General features: G+C 46.5%; 1 protein-coding gene and 1 long non-coding RNA gene across 6 annotated transcripts in view; both read right to left on the reverse strand.

The window, feature by feature from the left end:
• LOC135825798 (sushi, von Willebrand factor type A, EGF and pentraxin domain-containing protein 1-like) overlaps nucleotides 1–21,951 on the reverse strand; it is a 579,302-nt gene that overhangs the window by 476,324 nt on the left and 81,027 nt on the right. The gene's annotated exons all lie outside the window — the stretch shown is intronic.
• Nucleotides 1–21,951, reverse strand: part of LOC135825570 (uncharacterized) — a 58,837-nt gene that overhangs the window by 7,862 nt on the left and 29,024 nt on the right. Inside the window, exons 3-5 of the long non-coding RNA XR_010555082.1 lie at nucleotides 15,037–15,192; nucleotides 9,550–9,705; nucleotides 637–759 (exon numbers count right to left, since the gene is read on the reverse strand). This is a non-coding gene — a long non-coding RNA (uncharacterized LOC135825570). The remainder of the gene's footprint in view (nucleotides 1–636; nucleotides 760–9,549; nucleotides 9,706–15,036; nucleotides 15,193–21,951) is intronic.

The raw sequence follows: 21,951 nt of genomic DNA on the forward strand, positions 1-21,951 counted from the left end.
CAAGGAACACTCGAGTCGCAACTCGACACCACTTCAACTTCACTACAACAAACCCACCCAACTTTAACACTTTCTATGGTGCCATACTCACCACAAAAGCAACTCATATCAACGTTACAAATAAATAGGGAATCACAACATGGTGGTATTTGTTAGGTGGCCTGCAAAGCACTCCATAAGCCTTTGAGCTGGTCACTTAACTCCAGGTTACCAGCCCCGCCGCATTCGTCCTACCATCCGGTTGTCAGGGTGTAAGCGTAACCGTGTTAGCAGCCTATCCACATTTGTCCTACCATGTGGAAGCACGGTATAAGCCTAACCTCTTTAGCTGCCCCTTCCACATTTGTCCTACCATGTGGAAGCGCGGTGTAAGCCTGATCATTTCACCCACTGTGAGTCCCAATCTAGCCCAAACCTGGTCTTGAATATCTGTGTGTGCAGTGGGTTGTTAATTCTATTTAATTTTGATTCTTATTTTAACTTGCCATATTTTGCGTGTGCATTTTGGCTTCTTGTTCTTTTTATTCCATGGTTGGTAGCCCTCATTCATTATATTGGTTGACACCATGTCATGCATGAATATTCTTCCTCTTCAACTGCTTGCTAGTTTAAGGATGATTTTTTCTACACACTTACGTGAACAAAGGCCATTTGACCAACTAGAATTTTTGTTGCAACAAACAAAGGACCCGATGGTGTTGTAACATGCATCCTGTTCATTGCAGAAACTACCATTTGATATAGCGCATTCATCTATATCTATAAATCAAAAGAGAGAAATTGTAATACCAATACGCCATTGTTACACAGTTCAGCATAATGTGGTAGCATAAGTGCAGTTTGGCGGCGGAATGTCATATTTTTTTAGTCCCACCAATATTCATTGTTTTCCACTTTGTGGTGGGTCTGATCTACTCACCTCCCACCACTTAGGAGCTGCATCTGCGCCTTTGATCCACGTGAACCGTGAAGTTTTTTTTAGGTTTTCAGCCACATAAGGTTTTTTGTGTCTTTAGTTTCACGTGTGTGAGTGTAGGTGTGATTCGGAGTGTGAGCTTGTGTGAAGGAGAGTGTGAGCATTTTGTCACTTCTGCCCGTACAAGAGGCCGGTTCCAATAAAAAGGAGAAAAAAGGTGTGGATGCGAGTGTGAGTATGAGTGTGTGTCTCGGTGTTTTAGCATGTGCATGGGTATGTGTGTGTGCCTGTGCCGAAAGGATATTTCTCTTACTTAGATTTTCTATATTAGTTCAATTTTCTTTTCAGTGTCCTTTATTACAACGACAATCCATGATGAGTGTTGTACGAAAACTTGTTTGAATCCTTATTTTCTGTACACTATTTGAACTCGGATGGTGAGCCAATATACTTATGATGAAGAAAGGAAAAGGACAAAATGTTACGAGTTATGACAAACTGTCCATCAACGTAACCAGATCTTATAGAGTCATAACTCGTAACATTTTGTCCTTTTCTTTCTTCATCTACACTATTTCTTCATATTTTCGTTTTATTGCACATTGTCTCAACAGTTTTACATTGCATGAATAGAGTTTACACAAATGTCGATTTGGGTTGTCATTTTGATTGCGGTTATCAAATTGTTGTCTCCTCGCGGTTTGTTCAAATATTTAAAATCGAGATACACCCAGCCTCAGAAATATATTCTGAATCTTACGCTGAAAGCACGTTTTCATTACCGTAGTGTCGCCATTAATGTAGTTTTTTTAGACGATATTAAGACAATGGCGTATATTCTAGCGGTGTTTAAAAGCGTGTTCACCTAGCCAAGGCATACCACACGTTTAACATTGAGCGCGTGTTCATGAAGGATGAGATTGCCAGGTCCGGTGACACGGTGTGCAAATCTCGTTCCCAGTTTCGGTCTTTGTATAATCGTGCACGTACATTTTTGTCATCTCATGACTTCCTCCGTTTCTCAGTGCTCCTTTCTCAGAACGACCAGAAACAACGAATCAAACTTATCACCAAACATGACAAGACCTATACCTGGCTCAAAAGTAAACGTTACAGCCATCGATCCTAAAGCAACAACAATAAACTTAACCCCATTGGAATTGACTACCGTACAGAAGGAGCTCCTTTGCTGTGGTACTGATTTTGGCGTTCTTCCATCATCAAGTAAAAAGGAAGTTATCATGACCGAGTTCGAAATGTTCTATCAAAGGTTATTACGTTTTACGCAAACATCAGAGGCGCAACAATCAATATGCGCAGCAGAGATCCGAGCTGAGGCTGAGGAGCATGCAGACAAATTTCCAGACAAGCGGTCATTTTCATTAGGCCAGGAACACATGAAAGCACTGCGTGACTTCCGCAAAAACACGGAAATCATCGTCAAGCGCCCGGACAAAGGGCGGGCTACAGTTATTATGCTCAGAACTGATTACATCGACAAGATGTCTGTCATCTTAAATGACACATCAAAGTTCCAAACCATCGGCCCGGTTGAAAGTTTTGATCAAACAGAGAAAGTAGAAAACGAACTAATAGCTTACCTAAAGAAACTGAAAGACGACGGAGAAATATCCTTAAATGATTTCGATCGCATTTTAAACCAACAGGCACCGTCCGGCCTAGGCTATATGGCTTACCAAAAATACACAAGCCCACATGTCCAGTACGCCCCAACATTTCCTGGACAGCCTCACCCCATCACTCTATTTCCAAGTGGCTGTGTATTTACGTACAACCAGTGCAGGACCACTTCTGCAAGCGCACTGTAAAGGACAGTATTCATTTCGTCGAAAAGCTCCACAACAAACCTGTACCACCCAATGCACACATGTGTTTGTTTGACGTCGTCAGTTTATTTACTAACGTGAAGAACCTGTCGACATCCTTGAATATCTGAAAGTGCGTTTAGACAGTTGTTGCTGGTCACAACTGGGGTTGATTTTTCGTTCAACAATGTCATGTACAGTGCTGGCTACTGAAATCCGCCCTGGGGGTCGGATTTCAGTAGCCAGCACTGTACAAACAAGTTGATGGTGTCGAGATGGGTTCGCCCCTTGGTCCAGTATTGGAAACCTGTTTGTCGGTTACTGTGAGTCGAAAATTGATGATTCATTGTGTCCTGACCTTTATGTACGTTTCGTGGATGACTCATTCACATATTTTGATAATAAAAAGGGTAGTAACAAGTTTCTTGATGTGTTAAATAGTATTCACCCTGCCCTTCGTTTCACACGTGAGCATGAAAAGTCCAACAAATTGTCATTTCTAGATATGCTTGTGGAAAAAACGAGTAGTGACATTCTGATAACCGTTTATCGAAAGCCGACGTTTACTGGTCAGTACAGGGTTTACACGATAAATTTACTTCTTTTTTTACATTGTATATGACTCGTATTGTTTAAAGAGTCGGCGTGCAGAAAGCAATTTTATTAGTGCAATAAAGAGTATAATAGATTCAGGCATGGCCAGACAACAACGAGTTCATGGAATTTTTAAGGATTTTTTATTGTTATTCAAAATCGATTTTCGTGTTCCGCTCATCAGTGAATAGTATCGGAACTGAGGGTACTGTGTACAAAAAGAACATTATATAACAGCATAATTAAAAGTTTTCTTGTTTTGAATTGTATGTTGAACTCATTGGATTTCTTTGTATTCTGTATCTCGTTATCGTTATATTTTCCTTTAGCCCTCTCGCTTAGGATGAGCTTTCTTTTTTTGTGGCAGCTTAAGCGAAGGCTATATACCTGCTTTATGCAGGTTGATGCCAACGCGAACAAGCAAAATAATAATAATAGTCCTGGTGGTTTCAAAGTCCTAGTGGTGACAGTCAATTTTTTCTTCAGACTTTTCCCGTTTGTCTCTTTCCCTCAAACCAGTTAATATGTTATGACTTGGGGCTCCCCACGTGCTAGTTTGTACGTGAAGTGTGTGGGTTACAGTGAGGGCTGTGTCCCACCCGCCTGTGTGCATTCATAGGAAGTGTGAGTTACGAAGTCTGAAGAAAATGTTGAACGGCCTCTGCTAGGATGACGACTACACCATAGCTCAGTGGTTAGAGCATCGCTGGCTACAAGCGAAGGTCCCTGGTTCGAGTCCTGGTGGTGACAGTCAATTTTTTCTTCAGACTTTTCCCGTTTGTCTCTTTCCCTCAAACCAGTTAATAATAATAATAACATAATTAAAAGCTTAACTCGTATCCATAATGTCTTTTTCCTTTCTACATATAATTAAAAGTGTGAACAAAAAAGGAAGTGCTACAGCATTACATAATAGGTGTCAAACATAGTGCTGGAGAAACGCTTTTCGTCCCTCTCAATTGTGTGTAGTGCTAACATATAATTATAACTGAGTGCAGGCACAAAGCATGAGGTGATACAGTGCAACATGACACGACATTTACATCTGATAACCAGCTACGATGACTACTTTACCGGGACTACATGCTTCTTTTGTTTGCAAAGAACAGGATTATGCACATGAATACATACAGCTTCCAGAACCTTCAACTTCTTAACATAACTTGCACGGCACAAAACAGAAAATTGAGAATCATTGTACACACTAAGACAATCTGGACCAATATCCTTACCCATAGACCCAGAAGAAGCACAGCTAACTATTCACCTGACATTTATACACGGAATGGACTTGGCCCACGCAAAATGGACAGTGGAAATGGGTGTGTGGTAGCAGAGAACCCAGCAACGGTGATGCGGAGCAGCGGTCAAACGACTTGTGATGCTGGTGGAGACGATGGACCCATGTTGGAGGCTGATAAGGAGTGCAGTGAGACTGAGCATCAAACGGATGATGAGGAAGTGACTGATGATGATGATGGTGGTGATGAGGACGATGATGATGATGATGAAGATGAGACGGAGGACGAGGATGAAGCGGAGGAGTTTGAAGGAAAGGAGCGGGATGAGACGGAAGAGACCGAAGTGAGCAAAAAGTCAGCTGTATTTTGTCACTTGTTATCACGTCCAGATTGTCTTAGTGTGCACGATGATTCTCATCTTTCTCATCTTTTCTCTCATATTGCATTGTGGGTGATGGTGTGGGTCACCTTGCGTATTAGCAGCTCCCACACCATCACCAACAATGCAATTTACAGCAACCACAACTAATCCACCATCCAAGCCCATTATTGAAAGACCAAGACGATCAACAGCCAACTACAACAGAAACTATGCACTCAACGGACAAGGGCATAAGGAGGGACGTGAGAGCAGGGTGACGGCCGAGTCCCGTTCAATGGACCATGTCAGGCGGGATAACAGAGAGAGAGCGCAGAGGGAGCAGATGATGGGACGGACGGTGAAGGAAGCAATGAGTCGGAGAACGACGATTGTAGTGATCGTGAGAGTGCAGGTGAGAATGTTAGCATTGTGCGTAGGTTTCGTGATAGCAAATCTTCATTGTACAATCATCTGTTGGCTAGTCCTGATTGTTGCAATTCGTATTCCGACTCTTCATTCACTGTATTGTGCCGTGGTCGTCATGGTTATGGACTGCAGTTTAAAAAGGTTTTGGAAGCCATCTGTCAGCGTCTGTATAAGCCTAATTTGTGTGCACAGAAAGATAGTATAATTGGGTTGAAATTGTTCAAGTAAAGTGTCATGTTTGGATGATGAGGAAGTGACTGATGATGATGATGGTGGTGATGAGGACGATGATGATGATGATGAAGATGAGACGGAGGACGAGGATGAAGCGGAGGAGTTTGAAGGAAAGGAGCGGGATGAGACGGAAGAGAGCGAAGTGAGCAAAAAGTCAGCTGTATTTTGTCACTTGTTATCACGTCCAGATTGTCTTAGTGTGCACGATGATTCTCATCTTTCTCATCTTTTCTCTCATATTGCATTGTTGGTGATGGTGTGGGTCACCTTGCGTATTAGCAGCTCCCACACCATCAGCAACAATGCAATCTACAGCAACCACAACTAATCCACCATCCAAGCCCATTATTGAAAGACCAAGACGATCAACAGCCAACTAAAACAGAAACTATGCACTCAACGGACAAGGGCATAAGGAGGGACGTGAGAGCAGGGTGACGGCCGAGTCCCGTTCAATGGACCATGTCAGGCGGGATAACAGAGAGAGCGCAGAGGGAGCAGATGATGGGACGGACGGTGAAGGAAGCAATGAGTCGGAGAACGACGATTGTAGTGATCGTGAGAGTGCCGGTGAGAATGTTAGCGTTGTGCGTAGGTTTCGTGGTAGCAAGTTTTCAGTGTACAATCATCTGTTGGCTAGTCCTGATTGTTGCAATTCGTATTCCGACTCTTCATTCACTGTATTGTGCCGTGGTCGTCATGGTTATGGACTGCAGTTAAAGGTTTTGGAAGCCATCTGTCAGCGTCTGTATAAGCCTAATTTGTGTGTACAGAAAGATAGTATAATTGGGTTGAAATTGTTCAAGCAAAGTGTCATGTTTGGTGCGGCCGAGCTTGGCCGTTAATGTTCTAGGTGTAATGTACTGCTGTTATTTGTTATCACTTTGTCCTTTCTTCTTTCTTTCTCTTCTTTGTTCACTTTTCAGTTGCAAGTTTAGTGTTAGTACACACATTCGTTATTGCTCTCGCTTTCATTAATATATTTCACACTTGTAAATTTCAATGCTGTTGTTCTTAGTGTTATTTCTCTAACTTAGATTTTCTATAATAGTTCAATTTTGTTTTCAGTGTCCTTTAGTACAACAATAAATAAATATTTCTATCGTTATTAAATGTTATCAAATATACCACTCTTTGGTCTAGAAAGAATACTTTTTTGATAATAATAATAATAATAATACAAAAGAGGGCGGACCAAGGAACTCCAAGTTACGCTATACTGTCCACTAACACCACCAGTTACTAAATAATCAGCTCATGCGATAACATTGCACGACACTGACCGACAGTACTGACGTTCTAAAACTAACTGGCTAACAGCTCGAGCACATCTTGGATGCGCACTTAAACAGCGTTCCAACTTGGAAGGTTCTACTTAGAAGTAAGTTATAGAAATAACAAAAGGAGGGGAAGTTGACTCGCACAACCAAGATAAGCACGAGCTGAAAGTCTCAGCTATGAAGGCCGTTGGAGGATGTTCATGCATGTCGATGACGAAACTTGTAAGACGATTGGACAATAAGGTAAAACAACGATTCAAGAACGCAAAGCAAAAGTCCACACAGATTGTGTGGCTCAAAGATGCGAAGATCAATAAAAGGGAAGCTATGCGAATAAGTAAAACCTAACACCTCAGTAAAACAGCGCTGTACTTCGACTATGATAATTTAGATGGACAATAATCAGCAGTGACAAGCAGCAGTTTCACACGACGATCGTTTCGCCGTATAGATAAAGACGGCTCATCAGGTGTGCAGGAATGGACTTGGATGGAGAGCCACGTCCTTCATAGCTGTGACTTTCAGCTTGTGCTTATCTCTTTTGCGTTCACCTTCCCCTCCTTATGTTGTTTCTATAACTTAGAACCATCCAAGTTGGAAGGCTGTTGGAGTGCGCATCCAAGACGTGCTAGAGCTGTTAGCCAGTTAGTTGTAGATCGTCAGTACTGTGTTCAATGTCGTGCAGTGCTATCGAATGGGCGGATTATTTTGTAACTGGTGGTGTTAGTGGACAGTAGAGCGTAACTTGTAAATCCTTGATCCTTTCTCTTTTGAAGTTGATTGTTCCAACTAGGAACACACGCTTCTTGCCGAACTTGACACTTGACTCACTCACGACTGCCATCCGGAGCACACGAGAAGCACGTCGCACCTTCCACTCGGCAAACCTGCAAGAAAGCACCACTCCCTGCTCAATACACGGTGTTTCGGGGAATTCACCCCTCATCAGTTGAGCTTGAGTAGGCTGAGGAAGATTGTGCCTGAAAAGCACCACTTATACTACTCTCCAGGCCAAACCATCACCAGGGATATAAACTTACAGCGACGCTTTGTTTCCAGCGCGACAAATACCCCGTGAAGCTCCAGGAAGCAGCGTGAGTCAGAGTCGCTCATGGAGTTGTGATACACAGACGTTGAGAGCCAGTATAGCTATTCGCAACGCTGTCACCTCCAACAACTAGTCGCACGTTTGCGTGAGGGACAGCAACACGAACTTAGAAGTTGCGACTTCGACGGTAATAGTCATGAAGTTGATTGTTCAAACTATGAACACACACTTCTTGTCGAACTTGACACTTGACTGACTCACGACTGCCTTATATACAAATTTACAGAGACGCTTTGTTCCAGCGCGACAAACACCCCGTGAATGTTTATCACAACTCCATGAGCGACTCGACTCACGTTGCTTCCTGGAGCTTCATGGGGTGTTTGTCGCGCTGGAAACAAAGCGTTTCTGTAAATTTGTATCCCTGGTGATGGTTTGGCCTGGAGAGCAGTATATAAGTGGTGCTTTTCAGGCACAGTCTTCCTCAGCCTACTCAAGCTCAACTGATGAGGGGTGAATTCCCCGAAACACCGTGTATTGAGCAGGGAGTGGTGCTTTCTTGCAGGTTTGCCGAGTGGAAGGTGCGACGTGCTCCTCGTGTGCTCCGAATGGCAGTCGTGAGTGAGTCAAGTGTCAAGTTCGGCAAGAAGCGTGTGTTCCTAGTTGGAACAATCAACTTCATGACTATTACCGCCGAAGTGGCAACTTCTAAGTTCGTATTGTTGTCCCTGACGCGGACGTGCGACTAGTTGTTGGAGGTGACAGCGTTGCGAATAGCTATATTGGCTGTTTATCACAACTCCATGAGCGACTCTGACTCACGCTGCTACCTGGAGCTTCACAGGGTGTCTGTCGGGCTGGAAACAAAGCGTCTCTGTAAGTTTGTATCCCTGGTGGTGGTTTGGCTGGAGAGCAGTATACAGTCAGACCTCGCTTATCCGGTCCCCTTTTATCCGGATACCTCGCCATCCGGAAGAAAATCGCTGGTTACCGATTTACAGCATATGCCATGCATACATACAGTGTGTGTGTTCGATTATCCGGTTCCCTCGCCTATCCGGATATTTTTGTGGAAAACGGATGTGTGCGGTTATGCGAGGTCTGACTGTATAAGTGGTGCTTTTCAGGCACAATCTTCCTCAGCCTACTCAAGCTCAACTGATGAGGGGTGAATTCCCCGAAACACTGTGTATTGAGCAGGGAGTGGTGCTTTTTTTCAAGTTTGCCGAGTGGAAGGTGCGTTGTGCTCCTCGTGTGCTCCGGATGGCAGTCGTGAGTCAGTCAAGTGTCAAGTTCGTCAAGAAGCGTGTGTTCCTAGTTGGAACAATCAACTTCATGACTATTACCGCCGAAGTCGCAACTTCTAAGTTCCTTTCTCTTTTGTATAAATTAATCCTTGGCTCTTTATCCGAGTCCATAATTATTATAGTGTAACCATAAAGATGAACAAGAAACGGGGTGACAGCTTTACGGACACTTCATTGTGTGAGTGCACATTTCCTGGAATTATCTTTAGAAACCTAGACTTTCCTACTTGCTGAATGACACCACATATAAATGCGCTTGGGAAAACATTTTCGAGCATAATACACGACAACAAATATAGAATCACATTGGACTAACCTTCGCAAACGGCAGTAAAGTTCCAAGCTCCAGTTTTCTGGTTGCATTTGGGAGTGTTTGCATCATGGATCGCCGCATAGCCCTGTGAGCAAGTCACGTTTCCGGTGTCCGAAATAGACTCATAGCCTATTGCATTTTTGTCCTTCCAGGAGCAACCTGATGCAGAATTGACATCAAGAATTGACATCAATAGATATGAGGAGGAACAATGATACTGGAGTTATCGCGGCATACCATACCATACGGCTTTATACTACGTTGCTTGTCTTGTTGCTTCTTACTGCCATATACAGGCCAAATCATCAACTTAAGAGACAATGTCTGTAAAACCAAACAAACAACACCCGACATGGGCAAATTTCCAATTTCGCTAAGTGGACCTCGTTTAGCAACAGTGGCAGCGTGGTCCAGAAACCCTCCATTCTTTAGATATTGACCAAAATAATAATAAATCGATAAAAAATCGATTCCAGTTTGTGAGCCGGAAGAGCTACACTGTGAAGAGATGTTAGAAGTTTATGCTGCTCATAGCATTGAACCAAGTACAGGCACTTCCTCGGCACTGCCTCAGCCATGCTCTGTGTTTCCTGTGACCAGGAGAATCAAATAGATTTGTGGAGCTTGAGCAGGAATGCTCCCTCCCTCTCTCTCTGTATCGCTCTCTCTCTCTCTCTCTCTCCCTCTCTCTCTCTCCCTCTCACTCCATCTCTCTCTCTCTCTCTCTCTCTCTCTCTCTCTCTCTCTTTCTTCGTCACTTTTTGGCTCTGCCCGAAGCCGTTGCATGTGCTAATGGCATGTTGAAGGGCATTGTATCTGAGTCACGCACTCTTCTCCTCCTCGTCCTCCCTCATAGGTCCAAGACAGTATGACCAACTGTGAATGCAATTCATGCCCACACGTGACCTTGTGTTATTCTCTTGTAGTAAGCTGTCACGTATGTTTGCGCACTTGTTGTGTACATGTACATGTGCGAGTGTGTGTGTGTGTGTGTGTGTGTGTGTGTGTGTGTGTGTGTGTGTGTGTGTGTGTGTGTGCGTGTGTCCCTGTGAACCGTTTACTGGGGACGGTTGTGCTTTTTTGAGCTCCTTGTTACTGAATTGTTACTACTACTACTAGCTTAATTAACCACCCCTGCATCCAACCCTTGGCATGCTACAACCGACAACCGTTGCAAACTTGGGTGAGAGAATACATACAGTAGATTCAGTATAAAATTGGAAAGAAGATCATCGAAAGAATGAAAAAGGCAGCTGCATCAGCATGCAGCTGCGCATCAAAATCAAATGTAAAGATGGCGACCATGAACGACTGCGACTTGGATAAACTGCAAAACAAACTAGTGCAGCGACACTGACTCGAATGAGTAAAGAAGCGGAGAAGACGAAACGGCAAGGAAAGCGGATCGCTACGATCGCTCAAATGCACTAGCCTAGAGCGTGCATAGCGCATGCAGTCAAACGGTCACGTGATAAGTGCGTACACAAGTCATACGTCATAATAATCATGATAATGCAGTTGACAAAGAAAAGGAAACAAAGCCGAGCGCGAGGCAAACAAATCTGCAGAGCGCGAAAATATAAACACATCGAACGAAGGATTTGTTTGAGAACAAAATGCACAGGCAGACAAAGAAGAAACAGTTCGAAGCTAGAATCAATGTCCGTGTTTCTTAGAATCAATCATGGAGAAAGCTAACTAAGAGTAACTACCTCTGTCACGCAAGACCGGACCTAAACACCTACGAAGTAAGAATTGATGTGTTACGAGAAATACGTGTAGTGAAATACATTGGTATGCATTGCATCGTGACACAACTTGCCAAGCTGCATGTACGTGATTGTAAATGTACAAACAACATGCAACGTCGTAGTAAGCACAATCGTAACTCGTGAATTCCGTGTTGTTGACTCAAGGCAAGCAGTACCTCGTGCACACGTTGACAACGACGAACGAATTGATTAGACTCTGATAATAAATACTAATAATATGAAAGAACAACAAAACGTAAATGTCACCTACGATTACACAACATCCTGCTTACTGCAAGTCCTCGACCTTTGTAAACTTCAGGGAGGCCTGAGGCGGCCCTCAGTGGGCCGCCTCTAGGCCAGGGAAAACGCATGACGGACATACAGCTGAGAGACAGAACGGTAATTTGATGCCGTCACTTTTAGTTGTACCCGACGTCGCCGCTCGCGGAGGTTTGACATGCCCCTGAGCGGATTTCCACAACATCGCGCGATGAAATATGTCAGAGAGAAGAGAGGGAGAGGGAGACGTTGCCTGCTGTGTTTGGGCTCATGGAACGTGAGATCCTGGGTGGAGCGGGACGGCGACATTGACACTGCCTGTGTTTCTAGACGCGTCATGGAAACCCACTGGTTTGGACAAAATATCTACGCTGTCAACGGATTTACTGTTAACTGTTCGGGCCGCCCCACTCCTGGCAAAGAGGATAATCGACGTTGAGGTGAGGGAGTTGCTCTTGTTTGAATCGTGATAAAACTTCGGCGTGGAGAGCTGGCGGCTGCGTATGGAACGCGGTGAGTTCTCGGATTGTGAGCGTACGTATGAAGTACTGTGCAGCTGGTGGACCGGATGTTTGGCTCACTCTGGTCAGCGTTTATGCTCCAACGTTTGCTGCGTCGCGGGCATGCAAGGAACTATTTTATGACGATCTACAACGCACTCTGCATGATGTACCCCAGACTGACCATTTTGTGGAGTAGGATCGAAAGAGAACGCTATCTGCATCCTAAGTGAATTTGCACTTACTCAGTGATCGGCTGGACCACGGTGTCAGGCCGCGCCGCAGCTGTAGGAGCAAAGGTCTTGAAGGCATCCATCTTGTTCCGGGACAGGGCATCAGCGATGGTATTGGAAATTCCTTGCAGGTGCGATGCTCGGATCAGGAAATTGTGCGTCACACAGATTGAGTACAGGGTGCAGATGAGTGCCATGACTGCAGGAGACCGGCTCGTGCCCGTCTTCAGGCACTCCACGACATCTTGGTTGTCGCACTGAAACTCCACACGCAGCCGCAGCCACTCGATCCCCCATGTGGCGCAGGCCGCGACAATGGCGAAGAGCTCCTTGTAGGTAATGCTTAGTTCCAGTTGCTGCGGGGACCAGTCACCTCTGAACCAGCGACCATTGAAGAAGGCTCCAAATGCAATGGTGCCACTTGGGTCGGTTTGCAACTGGCGGTCAGTGCTGGGCATCCACTTCTCCAGCAGGAAAAATGACTTTCCGTTCCATGTTGACAGAGTCTGGTGCTACCAGCTCAGGTCCCCGTTGGCTGATGCTGAGAGGTGCAGCATTCGGTGAGCTGACATCTCAGATGTGGCCTTGTCGAGGTCATACAGGCGGCGTAAGAATGTACGGGCGGCCGAAATTGCTCTGGACGCGAACGAGAGGTGGCCCAGGAGTGAGGCGAGTTCGCGTTTGAGAACGCAACCCTTGCGCGGTCAAATAGGAAGAAACATATTGCATATTACGGATGGCCGACAGGTGATTGGGAGAACTATGAATACCAGATATAGCAGCAGAATGGCCTATCGTGAAACCGTGACACAACCCATGCAACAGAAAGTGAGAGGAGTGATCAGAATGACGGTTAAGGAGCCCGGCAAATCGGCTAACATTGATGGGGGTCTCCACAGAATGTTTACGGAGCAGACGCTGAGGTGGCGGACTGTCCCCTGCCACATTTGACTTCTGGGTGCTTCCCGCGGCATTGAAGGCGCAAGTGGGCACGATAGCAGAATGAGTTGTTGCACTGGTCCCTGTTGAATTTGCAGCAGATAGGCTTCCAAAGATGGGTTGGCGCGTTGGACTGTGGCGGACCTCCACTCCCAGCGCCGTCGGATGGAGGCCCTGGTCTTAAGGGACACCGGGCCTGGGCCACTGGGTGCACCAGAGAACAGCGCGAACATGGCGGGCGACCACGGCTGGTGAATGACGACTGCCACAAATTAGAGTCGATGACAGCCCAGTCGTACGACAGTGGTTGGGAGGCTATGGCGCGCCGGAAACGCCTGTCATAATTTAGACATGCGTCCACGTGATACGACTTATTTGCATCCAGAATAGCGGCCTGATATGCCAGCAAATCATTTGCCCTATCTGGAGCCACCGCGACAATTACTCTCGTGTAGACAGTAAACGCCTCGAGCAATGACACTACATCATGGACATGGCGGCGCTGGGCCTGAGTTGGTTTCTGTACAAGTAGGACAGAGCGGTTGGCGCCCACAGCTAGCTGGCCCACATCGGGCTCCATACCCAGCTGGTCCGGGAGGAGGTCGTCGAAATCAATAAACTTGCCGCGTTCAATTTGCCCGCGGAGTTTATCAGGTACAGAGAGCGACGGACGAGCAGCCGGCGGATGGCCCAATGCATGAACGGAGCTGGAGTTGATAGGTGGCACGATGGCTGCAGCAGATTCCAACTGCTCTACTCGCTCCATCAGGGGCGGAGGACCTGGCCGACGGCCTGAGACACAGCCGATGCAAGTACATCAGGGGCCACACTCAAGGTGGCGGCAGAAGAAACTGACGACGCAACGTCGGAGACAACAGAGGCCATGGAGGAAGATAAAGGTGTCCAGGTTGGTTGACGACGAACAGGAGTTGGCCTCGCGCGCGCATTACTGCCTGCAGCCGAAGTTTGAGTTGCCGCCCCGGGATCAGAGGCCACATTCAAGGCGGCGGCAGAAGAAAAACTGACGTCGCAACGTTGGAGACAACAGAATCCGAGTAGGGAGGTATTGGAGTTCTGGGCGGTTGAAGACAAACAGGATTGCGCCGCACACGCACATTACGTCCTGTATCCGAAGGTTGAGCTGCCACTCTGGCCGATGGCGTCTTTTGCTGGTCGAGAAACGAGCCATCGTGAGAATATAATACTAAAATAATCTCTGGCCGCTGAAGACAAGTAGTCTGACGGGACTGAGCTGAGAGAGAACAAGGAAAGCGAATACTAAGACGGCAAGACAACACCGAATCGGCAAAGCTAGGACTGACACTCTGAAGCAGGACGGAGGCAAACTCAAATTCAGAATTTGAAAGCTGACTGCAGGAAAGGAAACTGGACAGCAAGCTCTGTTGTGCGCACAGAAAATCTGCGCATGCGCAGAGCGTGGGCATGTGATGTCTATGATACACAGCAGTATTAAGAGAGAGCAAGATCGTGCACACACATAAGGAGGGTTATGCAACCTGTTATAAAGGCCAACAGCGAAGCAATGGTACGTGACTGTTAACAACGGTTAACTGCTACGTTAACCGAACATTTAAAAAAGCTGGTCTTACGGTATTAATTATGAGCAAGAAATTGGGTGACAGGTCCATGAACAATTCCTTGAGCGCATATACCAGTGAGAACCAGACTTTCGTATCTGCAGAACAAGACCACTGTCCAGTCATATGTAGCAGACACTTTTTAGCATAAAGCACAATGACGAATACAGAACCGACTTGAACTAACCTTTACAAATGGCAGTGTATTCCCAGCTTTTAGTTACCTGGCTGCAGAAAGTAGTGTTGACATTGGGGACTGCCACATAGCCCAGAGAGCAGGTCACCTTTCCAATGTCTATAATTGACTCATAGCCTGTGGTATTTGCGTGCTGCCACGCGCATTCTGGTGCATTTAGCAGAATTCAGAATTAAGAGCAATAATCATAGGTTAGTGAATGGCAGGAAGGGCCTTGTGGCTTGTTAGTGCCCGATAGGTTACCCGAGGGCCATAGGCCTGAGGGCTAACCTGAGGCACAAACTAGACATAAGACCCTCCCTTCCACCCACTACCTATTTCAAAACGAGGTCATATGTATTATCTCACTTGCATTATTATTATTTTTTTTACAATGACCACAGCTCGTAGGTAAGGCAAAAAAATGCATAGTGGGAGCATAGTGATGGTGAGGTTTTTTTGCCCTCAGCCGACCTGAGGTCTCGACGTCATGGGGACATAAATGCATTAAAAAGAAAGAAGAAGAAACAAATGAAGGAGCGACAGGTTCATGATTCGAAATGTTAGAAAGAAAGACAGTAAATTTGAACGAGAGAAAGATAAAACAGCCAGTGTTAGGAGAAAGAGAGAAAAGATGAACAGACGTTTTTAGGAGGAGTATGTGGAGCGGAATTTGAAAGTCATGGGGTGAGGTAGATATGATGCAGATATTCAGAGATGGCCATGTGCCCACGACCAGTCATTTGTCTTCAAATAACGGTCGGCTGCAACCTTAAAACGTTGCAGGTTCTTTGTGCAGAATGGACCAGAGAAGACTCCGGCGGGCAACTGGTTCCAGACGGGGACAACTGCGTGAGGGTAGGCTCGGCAAAGGTTGTTTCGGGAACGGACTGGAAGTTCATTTGCCAGTTGGTGTGCGTAGGCATTCCATCTCTGAAACGTACTATGAGTGGAGGGGACTGTTCGGTTTTGGGGCTGCTGGGGTGGCAATATCCTCTGTAGAAGGGGATGTGAATCTGGACAATTCATCTTATACAGGAGGCAAAGTGCTGCGACCATCCAACTAAGAGCAAGACTCGGCAGCCAACACTTTGGGGCGATGGCTCAGATGACCCTGGCTTGCACACAGTCGAATATTGCAAGATGGGACGGGGCTGCAACCCATCCAGACTATGGGGCAGCACTACATCCCTGGCCGCACAAAGGCATTGTAGGCTCGGATGCGACCGGGCATATCTAAGAGGTGGAAAGCCTTACACAAAGCCCCAAGTCACTGTGTTGCTCGGAGGGCTACGGTACGAAGGTGGCGCCGGAAGGTGAGCTGGCCATCAAAACTGACGGCCAAGATTTGGAGCTCCTCGTTTTCTCTCACATTAGATCCGTTGAAATTAACCGGTGGCATGTCCCATTGGGTTCGGTGGAAGCTGACAGTCAGTGTCTGGGATTTGGCTGTTTCAAATTATATCTTCCATCCTTGAGCCCAGAGGGAGATGTCATTGACCGCTAGCTGGAGGGCTTGGCTGGTATCTTGTTGGGTGGTGTGGGTGATGTTGGCATACAGCGTAGTGTGGTCTGCGCACGAGGCCAGTTCAGCACCGGCTGGTACATTATGCTTCTGTACCCAAAACTTGGGTAGTTTTGTGGTTTGTGTGCAGAAAGAATTGGTGTGGCACGACGTTTTCCTCTGATAACTCAGCACCAAATTCGGGAGAGACTAACTGTCCACCAACGTAACCAGATATTATACAGTCAGCGATTTCAGACAAATTGGCACAAAACTGACAAGGAGTACTGAGGCATTCGGCGACCTGACAACTAGCTCCAACACTCCTCCCAGGTGCAAACCAACAACCTTCCAACTTGGAAGGCTCAGGTTCGGAAAGGTCCAAGAGGGGGAGGAAAGCGCCACGAATAAGAGCAGGAGCTACGCATCACGGCAACAAAAAATGATAAAAGTTACTGGATAATGACAAAACTAGTAAGACTCTTGGACATACCAGCCTTTCTACAAAACCTGATGAGTCGTCATGACCTATGCGGCGAAACGTATGTCGTGTGGAACTACTTGTTATTGGACATAACTAGTCAATCATACATGATAGTGGAGTTCAGTAGGATGTAGGTGTTTCGGTTTGTCACAATTCGTCTTCACTTGGCTTACCCCTTCTATGTTTATTACATATACTTGAGCCTCCCAAGTTGGGTGGTGTGTTGCTTTGCGTTGTCGAGTTGTAGTAGGGCCGGTCTGTCCAATAGTCTTACTAGTAGTTTCGTCATCATGTGTTGCCGTGATGCTTAGCTTCTGCTCTTCTTCATTGCCCTTTCCTTCCCCTCTTGGACCTTTCTGAACCTGAGCCTTCAAAGTTGGAAGGTTGTTGGTTTGCACCTTGGAGAAGTGTTGGAGCTAGGTGTCAGATCGTCCAATGTCTCAGTACTCCTTGTCAGTTTTGTGCCATTTTGTCGCACTCGCTGACTGTATAAGATCTGGTTACGTTGGTGAACAGTTAGTCATAGCTCGTAACATTTTGTGCTTCTCCTTTTTCTCCTTTTTTACCCTAATTAATTTGACTCACCATCCGAGTTCACCTTTTTTTTCTAGCTGTTTATATAAATCCATTGATCCTGGAGCTGCAGAGAGTGCTCAATGTCAGAGACAGAGCCTAGTACATAGCAGACTCAGCGGAGGACGTTCAGGTTGGTTTTAACTCTGAGTTTCATGCCGTTAGGCAATCATCAGACAACTGATACCCGGTCTACCCAACAGTATTCTTACAAACACATAGGGCCACAAGCATAAACAAATGTAGCGCCAAATCTGGTGTAAGATATGGGGAGAAAGCTGGCGCCCGCCAAGTCGCGACAGTAGAAGTGCCAGGTGGGTGGTGGGCAACAGGCAGGTGTGAGCATGAAAGCGTGGAAAGAGGCGATGGGGAGGCAGTGTACAGCAGATGGGTGGAGGTGCCAGGAGGATGGCGGGCAACGGACCAGTGAGATCGCTACAAGTAGGGAGCCTTTTGGTGACAGGCAGGCGTGAGCAGAGTGGCATAGCCCACAACAGGCCAATGGATTGTGTTATTAATAATAATAATAATAATAATAATCTTCACTAGTTTGAGGGAAAGAGACAAACGGGAAAAGTCCTGGGTACTCCCCTCCAGTAAGACGAGACCGAACACCACAGGGTGGAGACGTGGCTGTGTGGGTGAAATCCCACCTAGCTTTCCAAGAGCTGGAAGCTGTTCCAACCCTTGATCAAGAAGTTGTATGGCTTTCTATCCGCATAAGACCTGGCCGCAAAGTTGTCTTGTGTGCTGCCTACCGCCCAGGGTCTCTTCCTGGCAACGATATCAGTATGGTAGATTACTTGGACCAGACCATTGACGTTGCCCGGGTGGATGCACAGCACCTCATCATTGCTGGCGATTTCAATGCGCACAACACTGCCTGGCTGGGCAGCAGTAGAGCAACTCCAGCTGGGGAGAAACTGGAGGACCTCTGCGCACTACATCACCTCCAGCAGCATGTGACGGAGCCTACTCGTGGAAATGCCCTCCTCGACCTCATCATGAGTGACCTGGGCAGCCCGACGGTCCGGCTTGCCCCCCCCCCCCCAATCGGTAGATCTGACCACGCCACCATCTTGGCAGAATTCAAGACAGAATTATGTCGAGAGCCCAAGACAGCCAGAACAGTCTGGCAATATGGCCGCGCTGACTGGGACAGACTAAACTACCACCTTAGGAGTGTGGACTGGGATGCCCTCATGTCTGAGGATGCAAACAGCAGCTGCACCAATATTACCTCTGCCATCCTAGATGGAATGAACCAGTTTATCCCATCCCAACTTCTCTGTACTCGGCCCTCTGATCCCGCTTGGTGGACGCCAGCTTGCAGCAAGGCCGTGAAGGCGAAACAGAGTGCCTGGAAGTCCCTCAAGAGACGAACATACTCGCCCCAATGTCAAGCTAATTATACTCTCGCTGTCCACCGGTCTTCTGATTGCCTACGTGATGCCCAGAATCACCATCTAGCAAAAGTCCGTGCACGACTCCAGACCGGCAGCCTTCGAGACAAACAGTGGTGGTCAACCATCAAGCAGTCTATCGGAACCTCCCGAAATAGCTCCATCCCGATTCTTGTCGACCCTGCTGGCAAAGAACATGCCACGAACATTGAGAAAGCAAACTGCCCCGGTCACTACTTCGCGGAGAAATGTAGCCTTGGTGCAATGACCTGCCAGACACACCTCTGCCCCCTATTCACCAACGCACAGGCAATAGGCTGAAGACCGTACACTTCCGCCCTGCCACAGTCCAGCTGTAACAGGTTTAATCAAACTTGAAAAGTAAGAGCCTGGTTGAGCGTGCCTCGACCAGTTATATGCAAAATGTGATAGTATACATGTGGCAATGGCGCCAATGAAGGTGCTAATAGACAGGCGTAAGACGCATGAGGTGCGAGGGAGTGTAAAGTTATAGAGAACAGGGGAAAACTGTTACATCATCCCCCTCCTATGGAGAGGAAGGAGCTTATAACCCAAATGCTCAAGTGGAATAGAGTACAATAAGCGCAAACACGTGCGAGACGAAAAAAAGGCTTCGCACTGAAGTAACACAATAAGACGACTGAAACTCCATGCAAATTAAAGTGTAATAAGCTCAACAAATGTGTAAGGTGAAACTAGAAGTTCAACTGCAAAACTCAGCGGGCAGAAGCCAAGGTTTTGTACTTCTGAAGTGGAACAATGTCATTACCAGATTCATCCAACAAATAATGTTCAGGCTCCCAAGTGGCATCAGAGTAGCCTTGCCACTTGACTAGGTACTGAAGCTGATTCTGCCGGCGGCGGTGACTGAGAATGTTCTCCACCACATAGCGGGCATGACCATCAAGGTCCGTGATAGGCGGAGGCGTAGGCTGTCTCCTATTAGGAATAGCGTTCTTCTCGTAGGCACGGAGTGCCGACACATTAAATACCGGGTGACAGCGGCTGGTATGAGGCAACTTGAGCTTGTAGGCATTCGGGCCGACCACATGGGTTATAGGAAAGGGGCCAAACCACTTGGGGCGTAATTTATGGGATGGTCGGTCCCGAGCTTCAGGAGTCAGGAGGAAATCCCGGTAGACCATTACCAAATCTCCCACCTTCAGCTTTCCCTCGACCCTTGTCCGATCTGCATAGAAGGCTTGACGAGCTTGAGCTGCCACTAGCGCATCTTGTGAGATCTTGACCGCGTCTTGTCTTGCTTGCAACCAATCAGCTGAATCTCTGCCTCCCTGAATAGGGTTGAGGAAGTCGGGTGGCGCTCTGGGATTTAGACCGTAATTTAAGAAGAACGGTGTGTTTCCTGTAGATGATTGAGTAGCGCTGTTGATAGAAAACTCACAGAGAGGTAGGAGCATATCCCAGTTATCTTGTTTATGATTTACAAAAGCCCTCAGCACATCCTCTACTATTCTGTTTACTCGTTCAGTTAGGCCATCTGTCTGAGGGTGATTGGCAGTACTAAATGCTAGTTTCGTTCCTAAGCGATCAAACAATTCCTGAAAAAATGCTGCCGTAAATCTTGGACCACGATCACATACAATACTAGAACTCAAACCATGAAGTCGAAATACATGTTGAATATACAGATCAGCACTTCCTTTAGCGTCAATAGTAGAGGAAGTAGGTGCTAAATGTACACACTTTGTCAAGCGGTCTACAAATACATATATAGCATCATGACCTGTATCAGTCCTAGGCAAACCCATGATAAAATCCATCGAGATATCCGCCCACGGCTGACTGGGCACTGGTAAATTCTGCAAGAGACCAGTTTTTAGCTGGCCGCCTTTAACTCGTTAGCAGACGTCACATGACTTGACAAACGCCTTTACATCCAGTCCCATTCTGGGCCAATAGAAATATCTAGAGAGTCTGAAATAGGTGCGATCTCGACCGGGATGCCCCGCAGTCACACAGTCATGGTATTCTTGAAGCAGGGCGAGTCGGAGTTTGCTACTCTTTGGAATGCATAACCTGTTCTGTGGTGAAGATCTGAGATAAATATAACCGGGTGTTTCATTTAGAAGATAACGGTCGTGCAGATTGTCATGGCTTGAATTTTTCAGTCTCCTGATAATGGGAGCAAGATCCTTGTCGCACTTGTAACCGCTGACAATTAACTGCGCTAAGTCTGGATTAATCTCTAGGGTATGCTCTATGGCATTCAACTGAATGTTAGGAGGATAGGATGACCCGCCTATTTCAGAATCACTGAACAGATCTGGACGGCGTGAAAGCGGGTCGGCAATGTTTTTCTTTCCTGGTTTGTGAAAGACCGTAAAGTCATAGTCAGCTAAAAACTCTACCCATCTTGCCTCACGCTTGGTGAGAGTCGGTTTGGTTCGTAAATAGACAACACCCATATTATCAGTCATCAGGTCAAAGTGGCGGAATAGATAGATTCTCCAGCACTTTAATGCAAATACCACAGCCAACGTTTCCCTCTCGGCCGCAGTATAGTTGCGTTCTGCAGCTGACAGTTTCCGACTACAATAGGCTACGGGATGCAAATCCATATCTTCTCCCTGCTGCAGGAGCACACCCGCCACGGCAAAGTCACTTGCGTCAGTTTCTACTATGAAGCTTTTCTCAACATCGGCCAGTTGCAACACTGGCGCCTCGAGTAATGCTGATTTTAGAGACTCGAATGCCTTCTGTCTAGCAGCGCTCCATTCAAAGCGTGAATTTTTTCCGGTGATTTCTTCTAATGGACGAGAGATGGTCGAGTGTCGATCTATGAACCTTCGGAAATAGTTTGCAAAGCCAAGAAACTTCCTCACATCAGTTACTGACGACGGAGTTGGCCATGTTTCCACAGCACTTATCTTCTTGGGATCAGGGGAAATTGATGTGCCGTTGATTTTATGCCCCAAGAAGAG

This window comes from Sycon ciliatum, chromosome 10 (genome assembly GCF_964019385.1).
Source record: "Sycon ciliatum chromosome 10, ocSycCili1.1, whole genome shotgun sequence".
NCBI lineage: Eukaryota > Metazoa > Porifera > Calcarea > Leucosolenida > Sycettidae > Sycon > Sycon ciliatum.